The following is an 11,386-nucleotide window of genomic DNA, read 5'->3' as shown; positions in this document are numbered from 1 at the left end:
TTAGTTTATAGAATAAGACCAAATAGATTTAAAAAAGGTTTAACTGGTGGCATATAAGTTATTAGTCTTGTTGATATGTGCGCACTCTTTAGTTTTAAGTGCGCAAGGGGGGAGGTATGTGAGAAATTTTCAATGTTAGGGTTTTGGGTAATCTTATTTATGGGAGGTATTGGATAATAATGTAGTATAATGCTATATTTGTAGCATCTGTAATAAGAGATAAGGAATATTGATAAAACTTTTGGGGAATATTTTATGCTGGAAGGTATACTTATATAGGTAGTCATGCACTACATAGATATGGAAAGGGATAAGTAGAACATATATGTATTAGAGTAATGAATGGGAATTTAGATGATGAGATATGGGTTGATGATAGAGGTCAGAACCCTAAAGTTAAGGCAGTATTAAATGTTTCAAGTACATTTTTTAGTTTGTTTGTATTGGTTTTATGAAGGATATTCTATAGACTTCGTGATACTGGTGTAGTTTTTTTCTGTTTGGTTTTCAGAAGCCAACATCAGTAGCAGAGTGAGAGGACAAGGAACGCAAGGGAGCCAGTGACCTGATACAAGGACCAGGCCATCATCATCGCCGTTAAAATTCATCTTACCAGTTGGACAGCAGTGACAGCAAGACATGAATGGGACTTTCATGTTATACACAACTGTATCAGAAATTAATATAAGAGATGCATGATTTCACTCACAGCTCGCGGAAAGTGGGTGTCGTCGTACGAAGACGAGGCAGCAAGAGAATTTCCTTAAGATATTAATTTGAAGATTGAAGAAATAAAGGTTTTCGCTCTTGCCTGTGAGGTCAAGAAAATGCCATCTTGGATGTCAAGAATACCAGAAAGGACATTCATACACATTGGGACTGTTTCAAAGGCACAACACTGCATACATGACTGGATGTGTATTGTTTTGTTTTATTGTATGTTTTTATGTGAAAGTATATTGCCCACTTGAGACTGTAAACATTACTGTGATCTCATCTAGGACCACCCTAGTGAGACTGTGATTATTTTATATGGGGGTTTAATTATATTTTGTTTAGAGGGAATTAATGGACTGTTAAAATAATGCTAAGAATGGGTTTTGTAGTATGAGATTTAAATGCATTCATTTTATCACATAGGTGATTGATAGTGTGTATATGATAGAGTTATGAAAATATGTTAAGTGTGTCCATATGGGCACAAAGGGGGGAATAAGTAGAATATATTTTCATATGAATAAGGAATGTATATGGGCCATTCTACCAAATTCGTGTAATATGCAGTCCCTCAACAATAAAAACTATTTACAAAACAATTAGGTATTTAGGCATAGATATTTAATTAGAAAATGTTATGGTCTATATAAACCCAATGCATTACATGAGATAGTGATAAGCTAAATACAAAATCATCATTTATAGGGTACTTTCTATTGGGAAGTAGCTGTCCCCAACCCTGACATCTAAATTTCAATGCCTTTAAATAACACTTTTCAATTTTTTTAGATTTTTTTCAATGATTTAATTTCAAAGATCTTTATGATTGGGTTGAAACAGAACTTGGAATATTTAGATTTATTGTGGGTTTAATTTTTAAATCAATTTACTATACTCAAAAAATCATGTCCCTAGTTTTCATGTCACTACCGAAACACAAGAGTTTTAGTCCATTGGCTGAGCCTGTGTTTTAGCCACCACCCTGCATTTTTGACCATGCAGTGACACTGCATCCCTGTCCCTCATGGTTGAATGGTAAGTAGCTAAATCCCATAGTTTTTATATAAATGTGTTCCAAAGTCTGAAAATCGACGTGTAACCTTAAGAATTGTCACTACCGAAACGCATGTTTTCTTCAATTAAGTAAACCTTTTGGGGTTTCATGGAAAATCTTATGTTTGTATGTGTGTTCACCTCTTCAAAGATGTGTTTGCAAGCCGTGTGCTTGCTAGAATTCTTTATTTATGCTTAAAGTTAGCTAGAATTGTCACTACCGAAACGATCACTACCGAAACATATGGTAGTGACCAGATGATTTCGGTAGTGACAAAATGAAATGGTAAGTAGTTCAATCCCATCATTTTTAAATAAATGTGTTTTGTGGACTAAAGGGCGGCCCAGAGCACCTTTTGGATGATTTTGGGAGAGAAATGAACATCCATCCAACAGTGCAGTCACTACCGAAACAGTGCAGTCACTACCGAAACAAATAAATTGAACTTGAAAATTTGGTAAAAAATCAATTTCTATGGATTTCATTGTGAAAACCTTCAAGAAATATTTGTAAAAATACTCTTCAGAGAAGGGAAGGAAACACAATCTGAACAGGTCAATAATAATACTTTTTTACTATAGTAAATGTGATGTTTCGGTAGTGACAATTTTTGGAAGAGGAAAAACATTCCAACACATTCTGAAAATACCATATAAAACTTGACTGTTCTTTTACTAAATATGTGTACTTTAGATATGGTACAATATACATAGGGACAAAGTTTTGGGAATAAACCATAAAAAAATTCAAAATGTATCCGACATGACTTTGCATCAATTCGGTAGAATGGCCCATATGCCAGATACATTTTGAATGAGTTTAAAGGTTATACTTGGGTTCAATTTTAGATGAGGCTGAGGTCAAATAAGAGGGTGTAGCCTTACCTAGAAAATGGGTGTGGTATTTGTTTGGGGTCAGATTAGAAAGTCATGGGTAATTGGCTGGCTTGGTCAGCCAAGCAAGCTGGGTGGTGCTTAATGTTGGTTTAAAATATTCTACAGGCAGATGTAATTTCCGGCATGCATCTCTTTACTGTTGCTTAACTAACAGTAAATCCATTTTGAACAACCAGTTTTTCGGGACTCTTTTTGTGTGTAACCGGGACGCCGTTGCCCACGGACTGAACCAGCAGTGACAGGAGGGTCTTAATGGCTGCCAGACGGAGGGAACTTAATGTTATGTATCCATGACAGTGTTTACAGCATGCCCGTATTTTGATAGCATGACTGTATTTTGATAGCATGCCCGTATTTTGATAGCATGCCTGTATTTTGATAGCATGACTGTATTTTGATAGCATGCCTGTATTTTAATGTAACCGATGAGGTGTGCCCGGTCAGTGTGTCCGTTGGAATAAGGTTCAGTAAACAGTTGAACTTATGAGGCTCCTGTGTTTCGCGTAGTGTTTGCACACATGAGATTGGCGACGAGAATGAAGTTTTCACTCCCACCACCTACACCTTTCCTTACACTACCAGACGAGCCTCCGCTACCGTGGATTCGTTGGCTGGAGTCGTTTGAAACATACCTTGCAGCTCTTGGACTGGAGGAGGCTAGCAACCCACGACGGAGAGCACTTCTTGTTCATTGCCTCGGTACTGAGGGACAGCGCATTATCAGAACCCTGGGACAGGCAAAAAAATACAGAGAAGCTACAAAACTCCTTGAAGCACAATTTGCAGCTCCACAGACTGTAATTCTCCACCCAATAATCTTCCGGCAGCGCAAGCAAAAAGCGGGTGAGTCAGTACAGCATTATATAGCCAGCCTCCGCGGTTAAGCGGTTTTCAAATTCGGTGAAATTGAGCAGGAGATGATAAGGGACCAGCTTGCAGAACACGCAGCCCACCCCAAAATTCGGGAAAAGCTAATTATGTCACCGGATGATTTGACTCTACCGAGCTGACATCACAACTAGCTTCCCGCACTTTCTCTCAGCCTGCATTGACACAACATGTCGAAGATTCTGAGCACTCACCTAGCCCTGCATCGTCAGACACAGACCCAGTGATTAACTACACATCCCGCAAACGTAGCCAGCCACATCACAGTTGTGGCAACTGTGGATCCTCTTCCCACATGAGCAGAGCCCCAACATGCCCGGCCAGGGGAAAAGTCTGGCAATCCTGCGGGAGAGACAACCACTTCGCCAAAGTCTGTCGCTCTGCGCCGTCCGTGCTCGGCCCACGGACAGGCCCACGACAAACTGTGGCTAGCTCATCAGCCCCAAAACCCATACACTCTGTCAGCTCTGCATGTATGTCCTTCAAGACGTGCACAGTGGAACTAGATGGGGTCTGTGTTCCTTTACTGCTAGATACTGGAGCGGCTTTATCCCTCCTCAACTGGCCCACAGTCAAGCGCTTCCTGCCCCACATCACGCTGCAGACACCTTCGACTGTTCTCCATGGATATGGCAATTCCAAGATTGACTTAGTGGCCTCCCTCAGCTGTCCGGTGCGCCATGGCAACACATCCTTGGCTACCTTCACTTTTCAAGTGGCAGGGCATGGACCTAACCTCATGGGGCTGGACCTCTTCACCAGCTTGGGCTTCACGTTCATGGACAGCTGTGGAGCAACAATTCACCAGGTCAGCTCACCATGGGAACAGCGATGGCCAGCACTCTTTTCTGGCCTAGGCTGCATCTCAGCTTTCACCCATCAACCTCTCCATCGCAAGGACATACATCTGGTCATACAGCCTCTCCGCCACATTCCCTTGGCACTACGGGATGACGTCTCAGCAGAGCTGACAAAGCTGTTGGACTTAAGCATCATTGAGTCAGTCAACGCCTCGCCCTGGATCTCTAACCTGGTCATCGCCAAGAAGAAGTCAGGTGGTTTGCGTGTGTGTGTGGACCTGAGGGCGGTTAACAAGGCCGTGGTGCCCGACAACCCTAACCCTAACCCGCTGCCCACAGCAGAGGAACTGACTTCTCAGTTTTACGACTCCAAGATTTTTTCTAAGCTTGACCTCCGTCAAAGCTACTTGCAGGTACCTCTGCACCCAGACAGCCGTAACCTCACCGCTTTCGTCACACAGGCAGGCGTAACCTCACCGCTCTCGTCACACACAAAGCCGTAACCTCACCGCTTTCGTCACACACGCAGGCGTACTCCGCTACACCAGGGTGCTGATAGAGATTATTTCCAAACACTGTTAATGACTTAAGAATATAATAATCAAGTGCCTTGTATTAATATATTCCTTGTATGAATCATGTGCTTATGAAAGCAGGAGCATGGCTTTTCTCTCTGTGTGTGTAACTAGAATATTAGGTGCCATTAAGTCTGCATATGAACAAGAGCATGTTTAGACAAGAGGAGATAAGAAAGGAACTGTGCTTCTTCCGACCTTGTGCAAACTGCCATCCTTGCAAGACGGACGTGCGAAATCCACCACGTGGTTAACCCTGCTGAAAGCTAAACTTCTGACTATATAAACTTTGTGCGATGAGTTTATCAGGGCCTTCACTGTCAGCCTCGGTTGGGAGGGGAGCCCAATTGCAATTGTTGTTGTTTGTCTGTCTAATAAATATACTTTCATGCAGCTACGGAGTCCTGAGGTAACTAGGGTGATTTTTCATAATTGGGGGCTCGTGTCCGGGATTCCAACAACTTCTTCGACTCTCCTTGCTGGGCTAATCATCAGGACCTGAACCGTATGGAGGAGTACGAGACTCCGTTTTTTCTAAAGACCTCCAACACGAATTGGAAGGAGGCCAGGGCCTGCCAGCAAGGAGAGCCGAGAATGAAGGAATTGAATTGGACTATAGGGGGTGGACTCCGAGCTGTTTGTGAGTATATTGGTTGTTTTATGTAAGTGTACGACAGTATATGGTTCTTGTTTGTGTCGGTTTTGCGTACACTTGTCTTCAAGTGGGGTTGACACTAACTTTTTGCATGTTTGCCGCGGCTTGGAAAGGGGAACAAAAGGTTCATGGAGGGACTTTTTCCTGTATGCCTCATGTGTTGAACGAATTGCTAGAGTTAGAGAGACTTCTGTTATAGTTTTCAGTGTTTGGAGCGCTCAAGGTTATATAAGCACTGTTCACCTTCTTGGAAGAAGGGTACCGTTCGTTTTGGAACGCTAAAGGCTATATGTAAAAAGAAGACCTGTTGCCATGGAAAAGGCTAGCTCGCGCTAAGGTTATATAAGCACTGTTCGCCTTGGAAGGGAACCGTTCATTTTTGGAACGCTGAGGCTATATGTCAAGTAAGAAGACCTGGTTCCGTAGAGGATAGCGCTGTATCTGAATTTGAAAACTCTCTAGGCCTATTTTCTCCGGATATTTCTGTATACATTCCTGTTTTCGCCTTGGATGAAGGGAACACACTTTTTACTTTCTGTTTTCCTGTTGGGCCTTCTGGCCTCTTGGTGCATTGTTAAAAAAGAATAAAAAGGGCTATAAAGAAGGATATAGTCTGAAACGTATAGAGACATACCTGTCTAGCCGGATTTTAACAATAAGAGAAAATGGGAAACAAGGGATCACATGATAATGAAAACATATCCCAGTTAGAAGGGGATATGAAACATATAGCAATACAAGGAATATGAAACATATAGCAATACAAGGAAATGCTGACTGTGTAATGCACAGACATATGTGGAAACAAGATTTTGAATTTTAAGGAGTCTCCTTAAGAGATAAAGAAAAAGAGTCAGAGATACTCTAATATGCTAATACTTGTGTGTTATTTTTCTGTGGGGTTTAGATGAACTTTTTACAATGGGTTAAACACATATAATTATAGTAATAATTTATGTAATTAAAGATTTCTCATTACTGAGATGCCTTGACCCGGAACCAGTAGGGGACTGATCACCCCAGGGAAATTCCCTGGCCTCAACCTCCTCACAAAACGAGTGAGACGGAGGACCGCTGGTCGGGCTCGGGTTGACTCAGCATTGCGATCTCAAGAACAAACTATGAGAGTCTGAAAATAGAAACATAACTAACCCTAATGTGAAGAATAAACTAAATGTAATTTATATGGTTTCAATATCAGTTAAAAGTATGAAGAGAAATACATAAAATAACTTAGAAATGGAAAAAAGTGCAAGATATACATGACAATGGCAATAACACGTGGTTTAAAATGTCTACAACAAAAAGAAAAATGTAAACATAGATTTCAAAAATGTTTTTGCATTATTAGTTGCGCCAAAGAAAGAGTGCAAAGCTTACGTTAATGGTGGCCAGAAAGCCAACGATTCTTTTGTTTAGTTTAGTTTTGGCAAGAAAGCCAATGATTGATTTGTTTTGTTTTGTATGACTCAGATACCAGCTGGGTAGTAATTCGAGAATTGCATGCACAGAACAGAAGAAGAAAGAGACATCTAAAAGCAGTAATACACATAACCCATTACTTTTGAAGAGTCTGAAACGGGACAGATATTTAAAATGCAGATAATGTTTCAAAAACATGCTCTACAAACTTATTAGGAAGAGATGTGATGTGGGTTGAGCATTAGAATTGTTCCAACAATACATGGGTTTTAGAATAAATTAAACAATGGTGTCCCAAAATATTATTATGTATAGAATATACACTGTTTAGCCACTAAAAAAGATTTAAAGAGAATGTAAGCCTGTCACACTAACTATATTAACTTAGATTGATGCATTGGACTAACACAGGATGGGTGGGGGCTGAGTGCTGGCTCAAAAGACTATATTCTCACAAGCCATGAGCTCAAACTTAGCTAGAGTTCGAGAGACAGTCAATTGTTGTTGAACATCTTGTGCTGTTCTCCAGATAAGAAGATTTTAGCAGAAACAAGGCCACAAAATTAGCAGCTGTGGTCCACTAACGTAAAGCTATCTTTTAAAAAGCACCTTTGCAGAGACAAAGAAATAAATTATGTATTTTCTGGGAATAACTTAATTCTGTAGATAATGGATTCCTAACCATGCGTTACAAACACAAATGTTGCAGAGTTTACTAAATTCTTAGCCCGTGTCAGCTGGACATATTATTAAAAAGCCTGAAGATGGAAAACAGGCATTTGAGCAGTTAAAACAACTGTTATTTAGAATATAAATTATGTCTTAGCATATACACGACAAAGCCATTCGTACAAGCCGTAGACTAAAAACAAAACAAAAAGAAAAGATTATATGATATTTGTGTTAATGCATGAGGGGTGACTTAAAGTTGATACCAGTGGCATATTATTCAACACAGCTAGATCCAGTTGCCCAAGCAATGTCTGAATGTTTACAAGCAGTAGTGGCTGCAGCCTTGGCGGTGCAGGCCTCTGCTCCTATTGTACTAAACAGACACTTACACTGAAAGTTCCACATGCTTATTTTTAATTTGATTTTTTTTGCTCTCACAGCCTCATATCACTTTTGAGCACTGCGTGACATTTAAGCCAACTACACTTTTACTTACAGAAGACAGATTAAAAACTATGGCAGCCAGAGCTGACCTACAAGATATGCCTTTGCCAAAAGCAGATTTAACTATTGTTTGTTGATAGTTCAAGCAAATAAACCTTGAACACATAGCCACTACTTCCACACTATTCCGCACAGGCAGCGGAACTGATTGCCCTGATTGTGCACACACGTGCAAAAGACCCGGCTTCATTGGGGAACCACAAAGCAGACAAGGCCACTAACCAAGCAGAAAGTTTTATCACTTTTATTTCTTTTATTATGATTTTAGTAATCCAAGAAGCCTATTGGAACATCAGGTTCTGATACGATGTTGACCATTATTTTCCTCCAGATATTGCTATTGCTGCTTGCTTTTATTAATTTGATGTAAAACACTTTCAACTGCAACAACCATCTGACACATACACATTTGAAGAATTAAAACACACAATACTAAAAGATATGCTGCCATATTGAGCCATGGTGAAAACATGCCTCAATAAGAGGGGATAGTAAGCATATATTTTTACTTCTTGTTTTTATTTTATGAGAAAGAAGGTTAATCATTCATCATTGATTTTATATTGTTTTAATTCTTATTAAATTATTTTGTTTGAAAGATGTTTTAACATTCAGTTATAGATTTTATTGAGTAAAATCCCAACGAAAGAAAGAAATGTTGTCTAGCCATAGACAATCACTGCTCATACAACCTCCAGTCAGCAGGACTGGTAGAAAAGAATGAACCGACCTATTAAAAGCAGTTTGAGAATCTTAGAGTGAAATTAGTGAAATTGAACAAGCATGTTGTTATCATTGTTTGAAATGATGAATGGAAGAATCTACACTGCCTAAACCATTTGCTAAAACAGCCAAAGAGATTGAAAATACACTTTCAGAGAACATGATGTTGAAACTAAATGCTCTCAGACTTCTCTCCCCTACACAGGAACACTGTGAGGCTGAATCCAAGGTTGGGCCAGGAGATTGGATCCTAATCAACAGCCAGTGCAAGCTGCTAATTGAATGGTGATTTAAGCTACTCTATTGGGTTCATATATTTGTAAATCTGACACTGAAAGAGTCGGTGCAGCCACGAACCTCATCGCTAGTCACTGGTTAACATTGGTAACGGCATTTTTAAAAATAAAGTACGGCCAATCCGGTGCAAGGGACGATTCATAATGCGGTTTATGTGAGCTTAGGGCTGGTTGGACGTCAACCCATTCACGTGGCTGCCTGTTAAAAGAATGATATTGATTCGTTGGGAAATGCGTAGGATATTCAAGTCAAGCGTAGCAGCGTAATTGGGGTCTGGAAATCATATCTGCTACGCCAAAATCGTGTATGTTGGCAGCTCTGATTGTTCCATCTGTAGGTTAGTTGTGATACCAGGGTACTGTTCGGCGACGCTCGCTAAGCGGTTTAGCGAGCTAGATTCCAGGCTAAAAAAAGAGAACGCCCCTTTAACGGGTTCGGCGAAGCAACTTCTGATAAATTACCATAGTAACATATCACTTAGCACTAACCTGCTCCAGGGCAGGCTATACTAAGTTTAGCTGGCTAAACTTGCCACACCCCTGGCAAAAGGAGGGATCCCATTGCAAGGGCTAAAATGAGTCATATTAGATAGTTTGATTAGCATAGGGAGAGAGTTCATTGCGATCCGCCAAGATCCTTTTTCCCTTTTTTGTGAGTGGTAGCCTACGTTTTTGTAATGTCACCGATGCAGAGAACAAAGCACTCATAATTATATGACAGTGTTATATGGACAGTAACCCATCTCCCTTACGGAGATATTGGCGAAAGTTGTTTAAGATCTTGATTTTATGTCCCTTCTACAATCACAATGTTATTAACCATACCTCATCAACAAATGCAACTTACATCATTGCAAACGTATAGTTTTGCAAACGTGTCTAGTTTTTGCGTAGATGATGATGGTTGCCAAGTCGTAAGAATTTTGCTCTGCTGAAGCAATTTGGTACATGCAATAATAAACACACTTTGACTTTGACTTTTGTGCAGTAGTGAAAAAAGTCTACCTCAGTCTACTTCACAGCATATCATTTTTGTAGAAAAGGTGGATGCATGATAAGAAGAGAGAAATACACACAATTTCTTTTCATTGCCTTAATTTATTGGATTTCTTATTAATACATTTACATTTAGTCCTTAAGCAGACGCTTCTATTCAAAGCGATTTACAAGGAGATGTTAAACTACAATTTCTACGGAGGCGAAGGGGGTCGAACCAGCGATCTGTTCCATGCAATCCATGAGCTCTAACAGCTGCACCAAAGTCACATATTCGACACTGAAAAAGATATCACGTGTTACCAGTGGTGGTATCTTGGCAAATGGAGGCTGCACAAAACATTACATTAAGGGGTGCCAATAATTGTGGCACACATGTTTTGGGGGGAAATATTTATTTAATGTCAACAGTTTTTTTTTCTTTCAATAATTTTACTTCAATGAAAAGGTAAGATTTTTGTGAATATTTTGAGTGAAAAACCAAGAGGATTAACAACAAAGACATATTTTTGTATAGCCTGTTTAGCTCATATTCACTAGGGGGGCCAATAATTGTGGAAGGCACTGTAAGTTGAATTAACTGAAACAGACAGTTGTGATAACCAATTAGATTTCGAGTTGGCGACATTGGGCCAGCTAGAAGGCCTTGCGTTGAACGTGACACGTAAACTTCCTTTGATTGGATACTGAGGCAGACTGATGCATTGCCTCAGTGCTCAGTTTAGCGGTACAGTTTAGTTGGTGAATGCGAAAACATACACATAGCGAAAACGTTGTTTAGACTAAATATAATTACATTAACTAACTCAAATAAACTACTTTACACCAACTTGATAATTCCAGTTTTTGATACAATTACAACGCCATTTTCAAGACGGAACTTTCAAGAAAAACTGGATATCGTGAGGATCGGGTAGTGAAACTGCTCTGCAGGTGGGACAATGCGATGTTTAGTGGACAAACTTGTTAAAGCTCACATAGGCTACTTTCGGTGGACTTAATAAAACTTTGTAGACTAATCCCTGAAAATTGCCTTTTATTTTTTAAGTTATTACAGTAATATCCAAGCGATCATATAACTGAGAGTTTACTACTCTTAATGTATTGTTAATACGGGTGTATTGATTTTAAATGCTCCGGAAATATGAATAAAGTCTGTTGTACTCGACTATGTTAAGGTGATGCAAT

The sequence above is a fragment of the Sprattus sprattus genome, assembly GCF_963457725.1.
Source record: "Sprattus sprattus genome assembly, chromosome: 12".
In the NCBI taxonomy this organism is placed as follows: domain Eukaryota; kingdom Metazoa; phylum Chordata; class Actinopteri; order Clupeiformes; family Clupeidae; genus Sprattus; species Sprattus sprattus.
The sequence above is the reverse complement of the archived record's forward strand: the minus strand, read 5'-3'. Positions refer to the sequence as shown.